We start from the raw sequence: 19874 nt of genomic DNA, 5'->3' as shown, positions 1-19874 counted from the left end.
TTTAACTTAATCTTCCTTTCACATTGGTTTCATTCCCCGTGGGATTGTCCCTACTTACTATTTACTATCGTTGCCCGTGCTTTGCGTGCATTTCGTTCTAGAGTATATCGTTTACACGGTTTTGTTGGTCTTTTGGTCTTCTTCTAGCTAGTATTGATGTAATGGAAGAAACCCATTTTGTCAGTACTTCTATTCATTGTTTTGGAAAATCAAGAGTTACTGCTTTTATTCATTCCATGAAGACCAACATGCAGTGCCTATACTTACAGAAGAATCAGCCCGTGGAGAAGAATGAGAAACAGCTCAGCAAGGGCTGCCGACCTTACAATTGAGTGCACCAGCAGACTGAGTGAGGCTGTTGACAAGGCTGCCGTCCTTTGGTTTAATAAGGTCTCCACTGAGTAGGCCCTACTTCTGTGCTGGGGAACCTGATTCAACAAAGAAGGCACCATTCTCCATCACATCACCCTGCGATACCCACGCCCAATTCTTCCACTCGCTTTCTGGCGCTACAGCCCTCTTGGTAACCTCCTTGGTTCTCGATGAGCTTCCAGCGACAAAACAGTTGCCCTGGCTGGGAAAGGATGGGTTCATGCTGCCCCCAATGGCGTACATCCCCATTCTGTGTAGTCATTGTTCACCACGTGAGCAAATCCATTTAGGACTTTGGGCAACCTCTCTGTTAATCCTTTCCCAAAATGGTTATATGCTATCGTAACATGCATCTTGTTGTCAGGAGAGGAGGTGTTTGCATTTAACAACATCACCTATCAACACGATTGTTCACCAATAAGGAAGCAACAGTCAGTGGGTCGACTAGGAAGGTCGAAGTACTCCTAGTTTTTACGTAGTCAATCCTTTTATAAAATAAGTTAGTTACATTTAGAGAAATTAGCTTTAGTAGGAGACTTATAAAAAATTGACCAGTTATACATACGTGGTCATGATTGCTGAAGTCGATATTCGAGATGGTGATGGGGGTGGAACCCTCGACGGCATCGATTAGGCCATCTGCAACTTTGGACATGGTCACGTGGTCGATCCAGTTGTTAGAGGACCCAAAGATGTTGATGGCATCACTGTCGCTGACAGTGTGTTTTCCATAGTGGTCGACAGAAGCGCGAATCATACCACCTGGAGTTGAAACGATGTCATGCATGTGGAGGTTGGTGATAATGACATTGTGGACGGACTGGAGGGTAAAACCTGCGCATTTGGTAATGTGGACATTGGCGCCACGGCCATCGATAGTCTTGTCAGGGGCTATAATAAACTCACCCTTGAGTACGATGTCCATGTCTTTCTCGAAGATTATCCACAGTGGTTCCTTCTGAATGACGGCGTGGCGGAGCGTGCCATTCTTTGGGTTGACCATGTCATTGTCGGAGGAGTCAGTTACGACATAGATCTTTCCGTCCTTGCCACCAGCAGCCTTCTTGCCGAAGCCCAAAGCGCAGTTGGCGTATGCCTTTCGATCATTGGCCCAGTTAGCCTTGCACCTCCAGCACACATCCAATGGGTTCGTCTCCTGGCATGCTCCTCCAGTCTCCCCCTACCACCATTGTCTTGTCCTCCATCATTCATTCATCTATCCAAATCTATCGTAAGTACAGGAGTTATCCATTTCTCAACATAAAATAGCTCAATTTATACATCATCCATGGAATTTTTTTTTTAATTATAATTTGCGTGCACGGAGAATTTTCAAAAGATTCAAATTCGGGACCTACATGTGCATATGTGAGTTGAGCTGAGCAGCAACTGCCGAAGGATTGGGCTCAAAGTTGTCATTGTTGTGCTTTGCGGCCGCCTTGGCTCGTTGTCGCCACACTGCGTCGAAGTTGACTATATCGGCCTTCACCGCATAGTTGAACAAAAACAAGAAGACCAACAAGCTGCTTGTTGTAGCTAATCCCATTTTCTTTTACTCGTCCCCCCCCCCCCCCCCTTTTGACTCTCCACTCTGGTGAAATGGGTTTTTATTTATTTAGTTTTTGTACCCTCCACTTAGGTGAAATGGGTCAGAAATAAATTACAAGACCTTGGGCCAAATAACAAACAGATCGAAAGCTACCTGAGTTTCTCCAAAGCATCATCATTTCTATATATATTGCAATTGAGAGCCCAAATATGGGGAAGTACCATTTGGGTTTAGAAAGTGAGGCCTTGCATGCACTTCGCATATAACAATTAATTTCCTACCATGATTTGTGTTTTCTTTTCCTATATGCATTCTCTTTCCTATCTGCATTCTCTGTTTTGGCCAGATTGAAGGATTCAAACTCTCGACCACCATATGTATTCACTGCCTTATTATAGCATTATTTCTCCCCCAAAAAGCCTCATGATATCGTTTTACCTAAATTAAGAGAGTGGGTTATCATGCAAGCACAGTGCCTCCTTTCTAGGAGCAGTTTCCTAATTTATACAAAGAGAAACAGGTGATTGCAGGGCCTTCTTCTCCTTTAGACCCATTTGCAGCTAGAATCAGGACCTCATTCCATCCGAAGTAAAAAATTCTAGCCCTTCATGCTTATACATGCCTCCATTAGTGTAATAACCCCCATATTTCTAACCCGAGATCCATATTGCAGGTCCTAGAACCCGAAGGTCTAGTCGAGTAAGTTTGTGGAGTGTCCAGATAGAAGTCCATGATCCATACCCTGAACCCTTGGATCTGGATCTTTTGTCTGAAGAGCCTGCCTTCCTTGTTGGTTGGACTTCTGGAAGTCAAGTGTTGTTCGGAGACGTCCGGAATGAAGGTAAGATCTCTCCCATCTCTTCTTTAGGGCTAGCCAGTACTTGGATATCAACCCCCTAGAAAAAGCCCCCTTGTATGGCAAAATACATGGGGGCAGTTGCTAGTGGCGGTCGATCAAACCAAGCGACCGCCTATAGCGACCGCCCGGTTTGTTTTTGGGAATTTTGCCCTATTTTGCCCCCTGACTTCTGTAAAGGGCAACTCTTGTCCAAGTTACGAATATTTTATTCGGGATTGCTAATTTTGGAGGTTAGACGGCTGCGGGGAAGTTCCGAAAGTGGATCTGGAGTGCTGGCATTGATCTGGAGATCAGTCCTTCCCTTTTTCTGGTGTTCTGAAGTGAGGTAAGGGATTCACCCTTCGTCTTTTGTATCCTGTGTCTCTCAAATTAGTGTTAACCCATCCCCTCATCATTGTGGTTACCCTCTTTGATCAATTGTAACTCTCTTTCCAATCTACTTGAGATGGATCATCCGAAAACGAAACCCTGCTTTCGTGAAAAGGATAATCAAATCAAGGGGAGAGTTCTGGGTAATCTTGATGGTAATTGTTAGGTTTCCCTCACCCTTTGGCTTTAGGAGTATTAGATTTGAGACTTAGGCCATGATTACTCGAAATCCGGATTGAAAACGAGTGATCAGAAGCCTGAGTTTCGGATTGAAACTCTCTGTTTTTGGGGCGGTCACTAGTGGAGGTCGCTCAACCAAAGCAACCGGCCCAAGCGACCGGCTAGTAAACAATGACCAAATGACTTCTAGTTTTGGTCCACATTGATTCAATTAACTTTATATTATTGTAAACCTGTGTTTAGGTATTCACTGTTTGAAAGAAAAGTCTTGTAATAGTTAACGGATCTCTTTTTACGGACGGTTTACTTATATGCAAGTAAGGACTTTCAAACCTATCTTTATGAATAGACTTAAACATGCTAGTCCAGTGTCTGTTAGCAATAGTCTTTCATTATATACATTGATGTAGTTATGTTTTATATGTTAATCATGTTATATTACTGTTGTTTGTCTTGATTTCATATCTACTTTGTTGATTATGAGTGTTATGTATTGATGATGATGAGTATATGGTTCTGATAGATGAGGTATTCCTTTTGGGATATCAGAAGGCTGTGGAATGGGACACATGCTTGCTGATGTCTCCAGCACTGTCATGACTAATTGATGACATTATTAGGATGAGTCTAGAATTGCATGGCTAGGTACCCCACATGCTACTACCCTTTCGGTAGGGGGATTGAAACCCAGTGACCCGTGATGACAGTGATGTGACATTGATCCACTGTTAGTCATGTAAATGGTAGGGTTGCATATGTTAGGGTTGGGCTCATGGATGTCCAAGGATCGAACCAGGTGTCGTGAAGAATCATGAGAGCATCCGCCCCAATAATATGTGGATGACCATAGGGTTAAGGAGTGGAGTCCAACAGCGGTAGCCAATCCGTGAGGATTCTTATTCCTAGGTTGCGAAGGATACTGAACCGAGATGGTTGGTGCCAGAGAGGATGTATCTGGACTTCATGTAGACATGTAACCAGTATGACCTTGCATTGGATTAGAAACCCCGACATGCGCCAGTACTCATTACCAATGGTCGTGGTAAGAGAGTGTTGACTTAACCCCAGGCCATGGAAATGAGAGCCAGGTGTCGACTTTCCCTTTTTCCCAGGATCCCTACAAAGGTAACCAGTCCTTGCTGGATCAGAGTGACTAGACCTACCCAGAGGAGGGCTGGTGTATATCATAAAGCATGTCAACTGTTAGAGACTTGCATAGTTAGAAATCATAGTATCATTCATACTTTGCATTCATTCATATTATGTATGCATCCTGGCATTGTTGGATAATTGATGGGAATTATGATTGTTTCTTACTGAGTTCTCTAGAACTCACTCCTTTATTCTTTGTATGTTTATTAGCCTGTACAGAAGAAGGAATTATATCTGAAAATGGGCTGGTTTCCTATGAAGGAACCATCCCGTATGAAGAGGATGTAGCACCGTCAGTGGGAAATGGAGATAGCTTGTGCGGGAGCTCCTACGGGTGCATGGAGTGCGCTTATCGCACTTATTGATGGTCAGAGACGAAAGGTGGTTAGGCAGTTCGCTTAAAGATTAGAGAAGAACTGGAGGACTCCTCATCTTGTTAAACTTGAGTCTAAGTTTATAGCCTTAGAAAAGGAAACTGGAAAGAAATTGATATAAACTCTTTTGATTACTTCCACTGAACTCATATTCGTTTTATTCTTTATTCTTTCATTGTTATTGATATTGGAGTACTTGGACTCCTGTAATACCTTTAATTCAGTTATTGACTTGTTTTTGCTCTTGATTATCTTTATTTGTCTTTAATATTGTTGATAGACTAAAACCGTGGATCCTGTGACGGATCGCACCCACGGGTTGTCGGGCGGGTAACCGAGACCGGCGGGTGGGGTGTGACAGATGGTATCCAGAGCCAGTTTTTTACGAAGTCAATAATATTTAATACAAGTGTTATATGAGCAATCTAAGTCTTAGATCCAGAAGTGACTCAGAAGAACTTGAGTGAGTAATAGAACATCTTTCGTTAGAAACAAACTAAGAAAGTAAGTTAATCTTCTTTTGCATAACTTACTATAAGTTAATTGAAACATAATTCTCACATGTTAATTATCAAGAAAGTGCATAAGAGACAATAATATAAATGCAACAAACATAATTGTACTTCATTAATGAGATAATGCTTTACATAATTTGGAGCGTACTCTACGCTTTACAAAATGGTAGGAAATGAACAAGTGCTGAATAAAAACTATAATAAACATATCTAAACCCTAAGTCAGTACTGAATCAAAATGGATCAAAACCTAAGTCTATCTACTACTGTGGTGGTGGTGGTGGTGCTAGTCTCCTCTGGCGGAGTATGTCGAGGCACTCTGCTATCTGGCCCCTCATCTCTACCTGCCCCTGCTCGAACTGGTCCATCCAAGTGAACAGACCTCTAGCCCAAGGTGGTGCGACCTCCGAAGTATCCTGAGTCCTAAATGTGCCTCCTGTCTCGAACTGGGAAGGTGGTGGCGAGCCTGCATGATCCTCATCATCAGCCTCTACATCCATGTTCTCCAACTCTGCTGGCATCTCTTGTGAGTTTGGTCCGCCTAGTAAGTGCATCTGAGCGACCAATCTGTGACCTATAGTGCAGCCATGCCCAACTGGGACAACCTCCTCTCCCTCTAGGTCGACCCCGAAGTGCTCGAAGATCCGCGTCAAAACTCGCCCGTATCCAAGGTTTGCTCCCCTCAGATGAGTCACTCGATAGATCATGGCATTCTGGATTATGTAAGCCAAGTCTATCTGGTAGTGGGTGTACACTGAGAAGGTCATCATAGCCTGCATGAGTGAAATCTTACTCTGATGACCTGCCTTAGGCAGCAGGTTTCGTGCTATGATCTGGGAGATGATCTTGCATGAGGGATGCGACTCCGTCACTGACTCTACCCCGCTGCACTCCTCCGGGCAAATGCTCGAGAAGACGAGAGCTCTCTCCTCCCAGTGAATGACATCGTCTGACTCAGCCCCCAGCTTGAACCATCTCCTGTCGCTGTGGATGTATGGCACGTCTAGGATGTGAGCCAGCTCCTCTGTGGTGAAACGAATGTCTGTAGTCTTCACTCGGCTCTCTATCACTAGCTTGGTGTCATGCTCTCCATCCCTCTCTCTGTGGAAGGTCAGGTAGCTGTAGAATAACCTGACAAGCTTTGGATAGGCATCTTCATTCAAGAACAAGGTACCTCTCCAGCCCACAGCAGCAAATCTACTCTCGATCTGGAACTATGCTACCTCTGCAGTCACTACCGGTCTACCATGCTCGATCGGACGCTGACTGAAGTGGCCAAAATACAGCTCCTATGCCTCCAGTGATCTGAAGTAGTCTGGATGGACTGGTTCATGTGCGTCACCTCTACCTCAACCACGACCTCGGCCGCGCATGGGTACTCTCCTACCACCGCGGGCAGCCATCTAGTGAGAAAATCTGTTTTTAGGCAGAAAAGATGCAAAAGGAGAGCCATGAGATGTCCAAGTAATTACCGTTAGCGTAAAAATGCGTAGTGAATAGTAGATCTATGCCTAGACATGTTATGGGAAGTAAAAGAGACATGTTGCACAAAAGAAAACCTAAAAATAGTTACACATTGTAGTTCTTTCATGCAAAACATGGAAATGAGGGGTTTTGTGAGAAAATTACCTGTGTACTGTGTAGACGTCACGTGGGAAGTAGATCAGAAGCCAACGGAGTCTCCAAAATACTTTCCTAACCCTTAGCACGAAATCCCCAGACCCCTAGTACTGTTTTGAGAAGTGTGGAGTTGCAAATGAGGCCCAAAACCGTATCTGAAGTGTTCTATCGCGCATATTTTTGGGGCCGGTCGCAACGGCGGTCGATTGATTTGAGTGATCGGCTCAAGCGACCGGCCCAGATACTGTTGCACAGATTTTTGGATTTTAGCTCTATTTTGATTATTTTTGGACTTTGTGCTTGTTGTTGCTTCTGTTTGTGAATGTTGGCCATGTTGTGGAGTTATTTTGACTTGAGGAATCTTTTTCCGGACTTGATCTTTTAGTGTTGCTAATTTCTGGAATTCTTTCGCAAAATGGTTCAATTAAGGAATCCTGTTGTTCATGATTAAGATGGTGGAGAAGGTGGAGAGAATCAAAACCGTGTTGAGATACTTGTTGTGAACACTGGAACTGAGCCTCCCCGAGTTGAAATTCCTTCTACTGGTGAAAATTCTCCAAGTGCACCACAAGTAGTCTCTATTCAGAATGTGATGAACATTCTGGGAAACATGTTGCATCAGCAGCAGAATCAGTTTACTACTATGATGCAAGGTTTCGCGACTACTCAGCAGAATGCCCAGGCAGCTCTTAACCCTAATGGAGCTGGTACTTCTGCAGCTGGTCCTTTTGTGGACGGTTTTGCCCCTGGTCCGCATGCAAGGTTGATGGAGCAATTCTTGAAGCTTCAGATCCCTGTTTTTACTGGTATTTCGTCGGATACATTGTTCCCTAACAAGTGGATCCGAGAGATGGAAAAAGCTTTTCGCAACCTCCGTTGCAATGAAGCTCAGAGATTCTATGCGCAGAATAGAGACTGCAGCATGAAGCTGATGCTTGGGGGAATGCTACCAGACCCATTTTGGAAGCTTCGCACCCGGTTCTTACTTAGGAAATTTTCAAGGAAGCATTTTGCAAGAATTACTTTCATGAGTCTGTGAGAGATGCTAAAGAAGCTGAGTTTATGGCACTCACGCAAGGACTGGTACTGTTCTGGAGTACCAGAAGAAGTTTGAAGAATTGTTTTACTTTGCCCCTGTTGCTTTCAGAGGTGATCACGAGAAGGCAAAGAAGTTCTTCAAAGGTTTGAGGCCATCACTGAAGACTTATCTGGCGATTCATCCGATTGTGGATTATGCTGAGATGGTACAGAATGCGAAGAAGGTAGAAGAAAATGAGAGAGAGAATTATTTGCTCCAGCGTTCTGTGGCGAACAGGAATCATTTGGTGGACCGTACCTGGAGATTCTCTACGCCTACTCCATATTCTACCCCTTTGTTCCATCCTAGAGGAGCTAGTTCCAGTTTTAGCTCTACCTCGAGCTATGGATCTAGTGGTGCACCGGTGCGTCCTATTGCAGGTAGTCAGGGTACTGGACCGATCTATGCTAACCCTCGTCCAGTGGTTAATAACCAGAGACCTGCATATCCTTCTTCAGCAGCTCCTGTGAGTGGTAGGGATTTGATCTGCTTTAACTGTGGAAAGCCGGGTCACTATTCTCGTAACTGCACTCAGAAGCCGAATCCTCAGGTGTCAGTTTTGAAGCCTACTTCAAGTGTTTCCACTGGGAAAGTGTTCAGTGTTGTTGGTTCAGAATCTGAGACAGATCACGATGTTGTGACAGGTATCATTTCAGTATCATCTACCTCTGCTCTCGTATTATTTGATACTGGTGCATCTCATTCATTCATAGCATCTTCTTTTATGAGTCGTATTCCTATTACACTTGCGAAGTTGGAAAGAGGACTAGTTTTTAATACTCCTACCAGATCTGTTGTTAGATTAGATGAAGTGGTTGAATCTTGATTGGTTGTTATTGCTGATAGAACCCTAGAAGCCCATTTGATCAAGTTGGATATGTCTGATTTTGATGTGATACTTGGAATGGATTGGTTATCTAAGTATGGCGCAGTTATCCTTTGTTCGGAAAGGAAGGTACTGTTTCATCCTAAGGATGGTAGTCCGTTTGAGTATCAAGGAAGTCAAGGGAAGTTGAGCAAGAAGATAGTGGCTGCTTCTATGAAAGTTAGGCAGTGGACCAAGGATGTTGGACTTCTTTCCTCTTCTGTTGATGTCTCGGAAGGTGTGAAACAGTTGTTCGATATTGAAGTTGTCAGGGACTTTCTTGATGTTTTCCCTGATGATTTGTCTGGTTTGCCTCCAGAGAGGGAGTTAGAATTTTCAATTGATCTAATTCTTGGAGCAGCTCCAGTGTCAAAAGCTCCGTATCGGATGGCTCCGACTGAGTTGAAGGAACTTCAGACTCAGTTAAATGATTTTTCAAGCAAGGGGTTTATCCAACCCATTGTTTCGCCTTGGGGAGCCCCGGTGTTGTTTGTAAAGAAGAAGGACGGTAGTATGCGAATGTGCATAGACTATCGGGAATTGAACAAGTTGACGATTAAAAATAAATATCCTCTTCCTAGGATCGACGACTTGTTTGATCAATTGAAAGGTGCCTCTATGTACTCGAAGATCGATCTGAGATCCGGGTATCATCAGTTAAGAGTGAAGTCTAGTGATGTCTGCAGGACCGCATTTAGGACTAGATATGGGCATTATGAATTCCGAGTTATGCCTTTTGGTCTTACTAATGCTCCAGCAGCGTTCATGGATCTGATGAACCGAGTATTTCAGGATGTCTTAGATAAGTTTATCATTGTATTTATTGATGACATTCTGATTTATTCAAAGAGCGAAGAAGAACATGTTGTGCATTTGAGTTTTGCTTTGCAGCGTTTGAGAGAGAAGAAGTTGTTTTCCAAGTTCAGCAAATGTGACTTTTGGTTACCTAAAGTTATGTTCTTAGGTCACATTGTTTCTGCTGACGGTATTAAGGTTGACCCTGCAAAGGTTCAAGCTGTTGCTGATTGGACCTAAGTCAGTCATTGAGATTCGAAGTTTTCTTGGTATGGCGGGATATTATAGGCGCTTCATTGAGAATTTCTCTATACTCTCAGTACCTATGACGAAGCTTACTAGAAAAGGAGTCAAGTTTGAGTGGAAGGAAGCCTGTGAAAAGAGTTTCCAAGAACTCAAGAAAAGGTTGACTAACGCTCCTTTGTTGACGATACCAGATGACTCTAGAGGTTTGACAATGTATATCGATGCCTCTAAAGTTGGTTTGGGTTGCGTTTTGATGCAGCATGGGAAGGTTGTAGCTTATGCTTCTAGGAAATTGAAGAACTACGAGCATAACTATCCTACTCATGATTTGGAATTGGCAGATGTGGTTTTTGCTCTGAAGATTTGGCGTCACTATCTTTATGGTGAAAAGATATCGATTTTCACTGACCACAAGAGTCTCAAGTATTTCTTTACTCAGAAGGAGTTGAATATGAGACAGAGAAGATGACTAGAACTGGTGAAGGACTATGATTGTGATATTCAGTATCATCCAGGAAAAGCCAATGAGGTTGTTGATGCCTTGAGTAGAAAGAGTAATCGAGGAAGTGTGGTTCTGACATCTCTAGTTCATCTCTTTCATTCATAGCATGTTTCCAATGAAAACTATGATTTTTACCAAAATAGAAACTATGGTTCTAAATTAGTAAGTAATGTTTTAATGGTGGTTTGATGTCTAAATTATGCTTTTTAGTCTTAGACTACTGTGTTAGACAATCCCTCCAAGTTTCGTCACATTCCGGTTTGTGTAGCATAGGTTTCGGATCAAGATTCTATTTTTATTTTCGGATTTGCTCTTGGGCAGATTGCCTGGGTCGACTGGAGCACTCAACCCAGCCAATCAACCCGAAACAGCAGAATCTGTTTTCTTCGTTCGATTTGATTCGATTCGTGCTTATTCTTTTAGGACTACTTCCTAATGATTGTGTGATGCTATTCTAGGGTTTATTTGCTAACTTTGGATTCATTCTCTTGTCCGTCTGGAATATTCTCGGATCTATTTAAGGTAAGGAAAGTTGTTACCATATTGACATAGATTTGCATAGATTTAGTTTCTAATTTGGGAACTACTTAGAATTGCTACTGTTATGTTAGTTTCTATTATGATATGAATGCTGCAAGTACATTAGGATCTTATTTCCTTATTTACTTTATGTACTTGATTATGTATGAATACTTACTCATGTATGTTTTCTTATTTATTTAAGCTTGTCTTATTATACTCTTTCATATGATGAGATATTTGTCGTGGATGATATGACTGAATTATGATTGTGATTGCTTAGGTATGATTTGGGATTGGGGAATGTCCTTTTGACATTTATGTCCTTAGACCTCATTGGGAGTAGTATGGGATATTTCCAATGTTGCCCTTTGACGCTTTCCCGGATTATTGGTTTTCATACCTAGGACTTGTCTAGCAGTGTTTGGCTAGGTTATACCCCTGTTATATCAGACCCGATTCGGAAGGGTATTGAGACCGAACGACCCGTGGTAGCAATGGGGATTTATGGGTGCTCAAGACCGGTGAGTTATATCCGTGAGGGGACATGAATCACATTGTGGGGACCATTTGTGGGTAGAGTTGCATATGGATAGACTTGGGCTCATGGGTGTTGAAGACCGGTAACCAACCCGTGAGAGGACATGAAAGCTTCCCGTTTACTATATGTGGATGACCTATAGGGTTGATGAGTCCGTATTTGAGAGAGTCGGATACACTGACTCTAGTGTGACCGATACCGGAAAGGATCACCAGGGGCAAGGAATGGACATATCTGGATCTGAGTTGATATGACTAAGTAGAAGACTTGCATTGGGCTAGGCTTTACCTTGACATGCGCCAATACTTAGACCAAACGGTGATGTGAGAGAGAGGTGACTTAACCCCTAACCATGGATTGTCCAAGATGGATGAAGGACCCACTACCAACCGGCGTTGTGTGATGAGACCTACCCAAAGATGTATGGTGCTATGACTTAAAGCATGTCTGCCTATAGAGACCAGCATACATAGAGTTAGACTCATACATGCATTGTTGTCTCATATCATATCACTTATTGTTTGTTTGTGATACTATGTTATTTATGCTATTCTGGAATAACTTGCCTTGCTGAGTTTCTTTTGAAACTCACTCCTTTTTGTACAATATTTTTTGTTAGACTATTCTACAGGTTTTGATGGCTATGAAGCGCAATACGAGGAAGCGCAAGATGAAGAAGCGTACCATACGCAAAGTGTTGGCGATTACGAAGATTACTGTGAGGATCCCTCGAGTGGTCTCTCTTATTACCAAGATTAGCCCTACTGTGGAGTGGGAGCGTCTGAGCATCATCGATGAAGTCTACATTTATGAGGACATCCTTTATAAAGTAGAAAAGACTCTAGTTTAGTTAGATTATATCTTTCTTTCTTGTCTTTAGAATCAGTTGTAATCCCATTTGATTTTCGAACTACATTCCGTTGTACTCGTGGAGTGAGATTCAGCCTCACTCTACTTTTGATTTGTATATCTATTGATATCTTTTCCGCACTCTGATGATTATCTCGTTACTTATCTATGATTCATTTGAATAATATTGTTAACATTGATTTAATCTTGTTCTTGATTATATTGTTGTGAATGTGGGGGGATGATTTCACTAACTACTGGATCTTGTGGACTATGGATCACACACTCGGGTATGCCAGATAGGGTATCGGCTGGGTGGATGTGACAGTCCGGATAGAAGTCCATGATCCATACCCTGAACCCTTGGATCTGGATCTTTTGTCTGAAGAGCCTGCCTTGCTTGTTGGTTGGACTTCTGGAAGTCAAGTGTTGTTCGGAGACGTCCGGGATGAAGGTAAGATCTCCCCCATCTCTTCTTTAGGGCTAGGCAGTACTTGGATATCAACCCCCTAGCAAAAGCACCCTTGTATGGCAAAATACATGGGGGTGGTTGCTAGTGGCGGTCGATCAAAACCAAGCGACCGCCTGGAGCGACCGCTGGTTCTGTTTCAGGGTTTTGCCCTATTTTGCCCCCTGACATCTATAAAAAGCAACCCTCGTCCAAGTTACGAATATTTTATTCTGGATTTCTAATTTTTGAGGTTAGACGGCTACGGGGAAGTTCCGAAAGTGGATCTGGAGTGCTGGCAGTGATCTGGAGATCAGTCCTTCCCTTTTCGGTGTTCTGAACTGGTCGAGGTAAGGGATTCACCTTTCGTCTTTTGTATCCTGTGTCTCTCAAGTTAGTGTTAACCCATCCCCTCATCATTGTGGTTACCCTCTTTGATCAATTGTAACTCTCTTTCCAATCTACTTGAGATGGATCATCTGAAAACGAAACCCTGCTTTCGTGAAAAGGATAATCCAATCAAGGGGAGAGTTCTGGGTAATCTATTGATGGTAATTGTTAGGTTTCCCTCACCCTTTGGCTTTAGGAGTATTAGATTTGAGACTTAGGCCATGATTACTCAAAATCCGGATTGAAAACGAGTGATCAGAAGCCTGAGTTTCGGATTGAAACTCTCTGTTTTTGGGGCGGTCACTAGTGGCGGTCGCTCAACCTAAGCGACCGGCTGGTAAACAGTGACCAAATGACTTCTAGTTTTGGTCCACATTGATTCAATTAACTTATATATTATTGTAACCCTGTGTTTACGTATTCACTGTTTGAAAGAAAAGTCTTGTAATAGTTAACGGAACTCTTTTTACGGACAGTTTACTTATATGCAGGTAAGGACTTTCAAACCTATCTTTATGAATAGACTTAAACATGCTAGTCCAATGTCTGTTAGCAATAGTCTCTCATTATATACATTGTTGTAGTTATGTTTTATATGTTAATCATGTTATATTACTGCTGTTTGTCTTGATTTCATATCTACTTTGTTGATGATGAGTGTTATGTATTGATGATGATGAGTATATGGTTCTGATAGATGAGGTATTCCTTTTGGGATATCAGAAGGCTGTGGAATGGGACACATGCTTGCTGATGTCTCCAGCACTATCATGACTAATTGATGACATTATTAGGATGAGTCTAGAATTGCATGGCTAGGTACCCCACATGCTACTACCCTTTCGGTAGGGGGATTGAAACCGAGTGACCCGTGATGACAGTGATGTGACATTGATCCACTGTTAGTCATGTAAATGGTAGGGTTGCATATGTTAGGGTTGGGCTCATGGATGTCCAAGGATCGGACCGGGTGTCGTGAAGAATCATGAGAGCATCCACCCCAATAATATGTGGATGACCATAGGGTTAAGGAGTGGAGTCCAACAACGGTAGCCAATCCGTGAGGATTCTTATTCCTAGGTTGCGAAGGACACTGAACCGAGTTGGTTGGTGCCATAGGGGATGTATCTGGACTTCATGTAGACATGTAACTAGTATGACCTTGCATTGGATTAGAAACCTCGACATGCGCCAGTACTCATTACCAATGGTCGTGGTAAGAGAGTGTTGACTTAACCCCCAGCCATGGAAATGAGAGCCAAGTGTGGACTTTCCCTTTTTCCCAAGATCCCTACAGAGGTAACCAGTCCTTGCCGGATCAGAGTGACTAGACCTACCCAGAGGAGGGCTGGTGTATATCATAAAGCATGTCAACTGTTAGAAATCATAGTATCATTCATACTTTGCATTCATTCATATTATTTATGCATCCAGGCATTGTTGGATAATTGATGGGAATTATGATTGTTTCTTACTGAGTTCTCTAGAACTCACTCGTTTATGCTTTGTATGTTTATTAGCCTGTACAGAAGAAGGAATTATATCTGAAGATGGGCTGGTTTCCTATGAAGGAACCCCGTATGAAGAGGATGTGGCACTGTCAGTGCGAAATGGAGATAGCCTGTGCGGGAGCTCCTGCGGGTGCATGGAGTGCGCTTATCGCACCTATTGATGGTCAGAGACGAAAGGTGGTTAGGCAGTTCGCTCAGAGATTAGAGAAGAACTGGAGGACTCCTCATCTTGTTAAACTTGAGTCTAAGTTTATAGCCTTAGAAAAGGAAACTGGAAAGAAATTGATATAAACTCTTTTGATTACTTCCACTGAACTCATATTCGTTTTATTCTTTATTCTTTCATTTGTTATTGATATTGGAGTACTTGGACTCCTGTAATACCTTTAATTCAGTTATTTAATAGTTTTTGCTCTTGATTATCTTTATTTGTCTTTAATATTGTTGATAGACTAAAACCGTAGATCCTGTGACGGATCGCACCCACGGGTTGCCGGGCGGGTAACCGAGACCGACGGGTGGGGTGTGACAACTAGCTCCCACTTGCACAAGGGCCATGCAATTACATTTAATTTCTCTCTTCCTTGAAATACATATAGGTAGGAGAACATCAAAAACTGTATTATATATTTACGACCATAAAAACCCCTCGAATCTAAGGACCAAGTTTCTTGGAGTAGTGATCGTGTCGCTAACCAATCGAAAATAAAATCCTATACTAATCTAGCAAGCAAAAAGTACTGGGTCAAACTATGGGGAACTAAAAGGCTAAATCACTAAGATTGAATTCTACAAAACTAAATATAAACTAAATCTACTAATTAATGCAAAAACGTTAACTATGAATATGTGAAGATCTTTGGGATTTCGAATCCCCAATGCTTTTCCCTAACCGATATAACTCTACACTTCAAAGCAAATTAGGGATGGTCCTCCTAGATATGCCCTATCTTCGCAAGACTATCATCCTTCGCGGAAGCTTGGTACGCTTAGTTTCTGAGCTATAAAACATCTTTGGCCAGACTCAAACACAATCAACTGAAAGAGATAGAACAATCAAATTAATGAAATAAGCATGGTTCATCTACATCCCAAAGAAAAGGAACTGGCTACTCATTATCACAAAGTTCATAAAAAAAAATAAAGATGAAACATAGGGAGAGAGAGAGAGAGAGAGAGAGAGAGAGAGAGATGTGGTCTTCTTCTTCAACAATGAGAGAGATGAGAGCCACATTCTCCGTCTTCTTACCTTCTCTATGGCTAGCTTCTCTTTTATGTCTCCCGCACACAATGAATCCCCTCTCTTACCCGTCAATTTGACCTTTATTCGTTTGGATTTTTGAAAAACTCAAAACTAGAAAGTTGTAGATATTTTCAATATCGTTCCATAGCATCTTGAATAACCGCAATACAAGCTCATACGAGAGATATACCCAAAATACTGAAGGTAGGTCTTTTTACCCGATTTTCATATTTATTACCAATTTTGTTCCTTAGACCTCCACCTGTTTCCAATTTGGCTAAGATCTCACTTTAATTTTCATGATTTCTTGGGCAGCAAGATTGAATGCCATGATTTAAAATCCACCGAATATCTAAAATATTTGCCAACTTTACTCCATATTATCTCTAATAACCAAAATCACCTTATTCCTGAAAAATACACAAAAATACTCAATTAGCTCTCTTTAATTAAATAAGTATGGGGAATTAAATCAAATAAATAATCGTAAATGCATGCTTATCAAATACCCCCACACTTGAGTGTTTGCTAGTCCTCAAGCAAAACGAAACAATAAAAGTAATACAGAAAATAAAGAAAGAAAAACCTAACTCACTTTCGTAGGAATCACAGTTGCACTTAGCATGTGCAACAAGCCTTTAAACCCCTAGGTTACCCTGGTGGACGAGTTGTGTCTCGTGAGTGTTTGCAGAGAATACACATACAAAATTCTTAAGTGCTTTTCTAATTATTCTAGCAGTAGTAAGAGTAAAAAGATAGATTCCAAGACAAAGACACTCCACTAAAGATTAAAGGGAATATAGGCACCCCCACACTTAAGCTCTTTACACCCTCTCTTGAGTCTAGCTTTAGGCAAACAATTCAATCAAGAAGTCTCTTGTTATCTTCAGTCTACCAATTCACCCTCAGATAAGACTAAACTAGGTACCAAATAATACCAAGAACTCAAGATCTAATTGACCTTCTTAGATATTTCACCTTTATAAGCACATTAATTCACTTCTTTCTTTAATGCTCACAGTTCTAGTCCATGCAATGTCTTGCCTCTTAAGCTTTCTAAATGGCCTATGTAACGAAGGTTGGGTTAGCCGCTCTCAAGCCAAATGGCCTTAAGGTACTAGGTGTAGAAAACCCCTTGAACTTACTTACTCAAGCCAACTAGGCTATCGGCCAAGACTAGACCAAAGACACCCCAATTGTTTGACACGAGGCACAATGTTGGTGACATTGAGACCCAATTACTAAGGAGGTCTAAACTTTAAACTTCAGCAGATTTTTTTTTTTTTCACATTATACTTCAATTCACTTCACATTTAAATAGTTTAAAATCGATCTCAACTTGTCACCATAAGCACAAGGAAATACAAGATAACTAGATGGTCAAATCTTTTGGACCACCTGGAGTTCCTATTTTCCGATTCAACCTCAGTCTCAAAATGTAAAGCCCATTATTATTCTCTCAAGAGGTGTTCATTACATCAGATGGGATTTCTAAAACACTTAAACTCTCATTTTGTATCTAAGCAAGGAATTAAAACATTTATCTTACCAAAGCCAGAAAAAATTGGGCCCTTTTTATCTTTGTGACAATGCTCTACCAATTATCAACAAGTCTTACTCGAGTTGACACCCCCCCCCCCACACTTAAATTATGCAATGACCTCAGTGCATGCAAGATATATACAAAAAAAACATGATAGAAGCAAATAGAGGAAAGAGTGTACCCGATGTTTGAAATCATGATAGAGCACGCAACAGTAAAACCTAACAACAAACAAAGGAAAGAGAAGAAAAAGAACAAGAAATAACATCTAAACAAATGGGTTGCCTCCCATAAAACGCTAAGTTTAGAGTCTTCAGCTAGACTCAGTGAGATGTAGCCAATGGAGGTGGAGGCTCAAATCTAAATGTGAATGGTGACTGCTCCAAAGAAGTGGAAGAGTCCAACAATGTGTTGACTTCCTCAATATTTAGGTTAGATTCCCCAATGGCAAGTAATACTACAGGGGATCATCAATAAACATGTTTGGAGTATAATCAGCCACTACCTCATCAATAAAGTTAATCGCAAAACACTCTTCATCCCTATTTGAGCTTAAGGATGCATTGAAGATATTGACTCTAAGTTTTTTATTGCCAAATGATATGTCCATGACACTTGATCTACAATTGATGCAATCATTCGCAGTGACTAAAATGTCCATATCTAGGATAAAAAAAATCAACAAGAAAATATGGATCCTCAACCTTTACCAAAATGTTTTCAAGTAGCCCACGGGGTCGTTTGGTTGAGCGGTCTACCAATTGTAGAATCACATCAGTGGGTTTCAAATCTCCTAGACCAAACCTATCATAAACTGAACCGGGTAAATAGTCACATTGGCTCCCAAATCAAGCAATGCTTTACTTATGGATAAATCTCCAATGACACGTGAAATTAAAGGTGTACCTGGATCTTTAAGTTTAGGGGGCAATTGGTTGGAAATTACCGAGCTAACTTGTTCAATTAGGTGCATATAGTACTTAAGTTCTTATATTTACTGGAAGCACAACTGAATTACCACAAGCTACATGGGTGGTCTGACGGTAAAATGAGTTTAATAACTCGGTTTAGTTTAGTACGGTTTCTGGAGAATTGAGGGTATGGTTCAATGAAACCTATACTGTACCGAAATTGAATTTTGGGACAAACCGTACTAAATTTTGAACAATGCGGTTTTACACGATACGGTTAAATGGTTTCAATACACAATTGTCACCCTTAATGATAATCGGATAGTTCTTACGTAGATTCTTCTAAATTGGTATGAATACAAATTGAATTTAAGTTTTTGATTACCTATTGTCATCTTTACCATTTTGCTTGTGATGGTTAGGTTAGAAATATAAGAATGTAGCAACTTTTGTAATTATTTTAGTAAAAAATCTAGAAAAATAGTCACTAAAAATGTATAAATATAAGAAAAACAAATCAAAGTAGTAACTAAAACAGATAATTTTATAGGACATATAATAATCAGTAGAAAAGAGGTATATCATATCCGCATCCTATTAGTTGTGCAAAATTTGGTTTTCAGATTATATCGAGCGATGAATATAAAAGCATAGAATGTTGAGGGTTAGCGAATCCTCACCAGAAATCACGAGTTTTGATTACTACGAAGAAAATGAAGAAGTCAATGGGATGAAAAACAATTAATGGGATAAGAATGAGAAATAGCAAGATAAACCCATATGATGGAGGGGGTGTGGTGAGACGGTGGTGATTTTCCACAAGGGAAGGTGAGGCAGTGCTTGCCAGCAAGGGGAGAGGTGGTGGTTTCCGGCAATGGTGGTAGTTTCCGGTAAGGTAAGGTATGGGAAGAAGACAGTGAATCTTCTCATCTAAGAGTTGGATACACAGTGAATAAGAGGGATATTGTCATCCATTCACAATTAAAGTTTGAAAAATAACTAAGTGAACCAATAGATACAAAGTTTAATGTGGAACTATTAACTATGTTGACTTTTAAGATAATTGAGGATGGCAATTCAGATCTATTGGTTAGTGGATCAAGTGGAGTAGGCTTATTAAGCATGTCAATTATTAATCCTCATTTTTCCTTAATTTGTCATTTTATCTTATAATTAGTTCTGTTAATGGTTTCATTACATTGATTTGAAAAATTAATTCAACATGTATCATTAATTTAGCTATTGCTATTTTTAATAAAAGTCAACAATAAGGTAAGTTACAAGTTTAATTAATATAAATTTATGAAAATGAAAATTTGCCCATTGTGGATATCTTTAGAAAGTTACAAGTTTCTATTTCATGTAAAAAATCTTTTTAGTTCATTAAAATTGCATGATGTAAAACAAGAAGAGGCTTTTTAATTGCTAGGGTTTTAGGGTTAC

At 41.0% G+C, this 19874-nt stretch overlaps 1 pseudogene; it reads right to left on the bottom strand.

Annotated features, from left to right (window-relative positions):
• Nucleotides 1–303: 303 nt before the first annotated feature.
• On the bottom strand, nucleotides 304–1918 carry LOC149019079 (putative pectate lyase 7 pseudogene; annotated as a pseudogene).
• Between the last annotated feature and the right edge of the window lie 17956 nt (nucleotides 1919–19874).

This window comes from Hakea prostrata, chromosome 4 (assembly GCF_041222555.1).
Source record: "Hakea prostrata isolate BN-2017 chromosome 4, UWA_Hpros_2, whole genome shotgun sequence".
NCBI lineage: Eukaryota > Viridiplantae > Streptophyta > Magnoliopsida > Proteales > Proteaceae > Hakea > Hakea prostrata.
The sequence above is the reverse complement of the archived record's forward strand: the minus strand, read 5'-3'. Positions and strand labels throughout refer to the sequence as shown.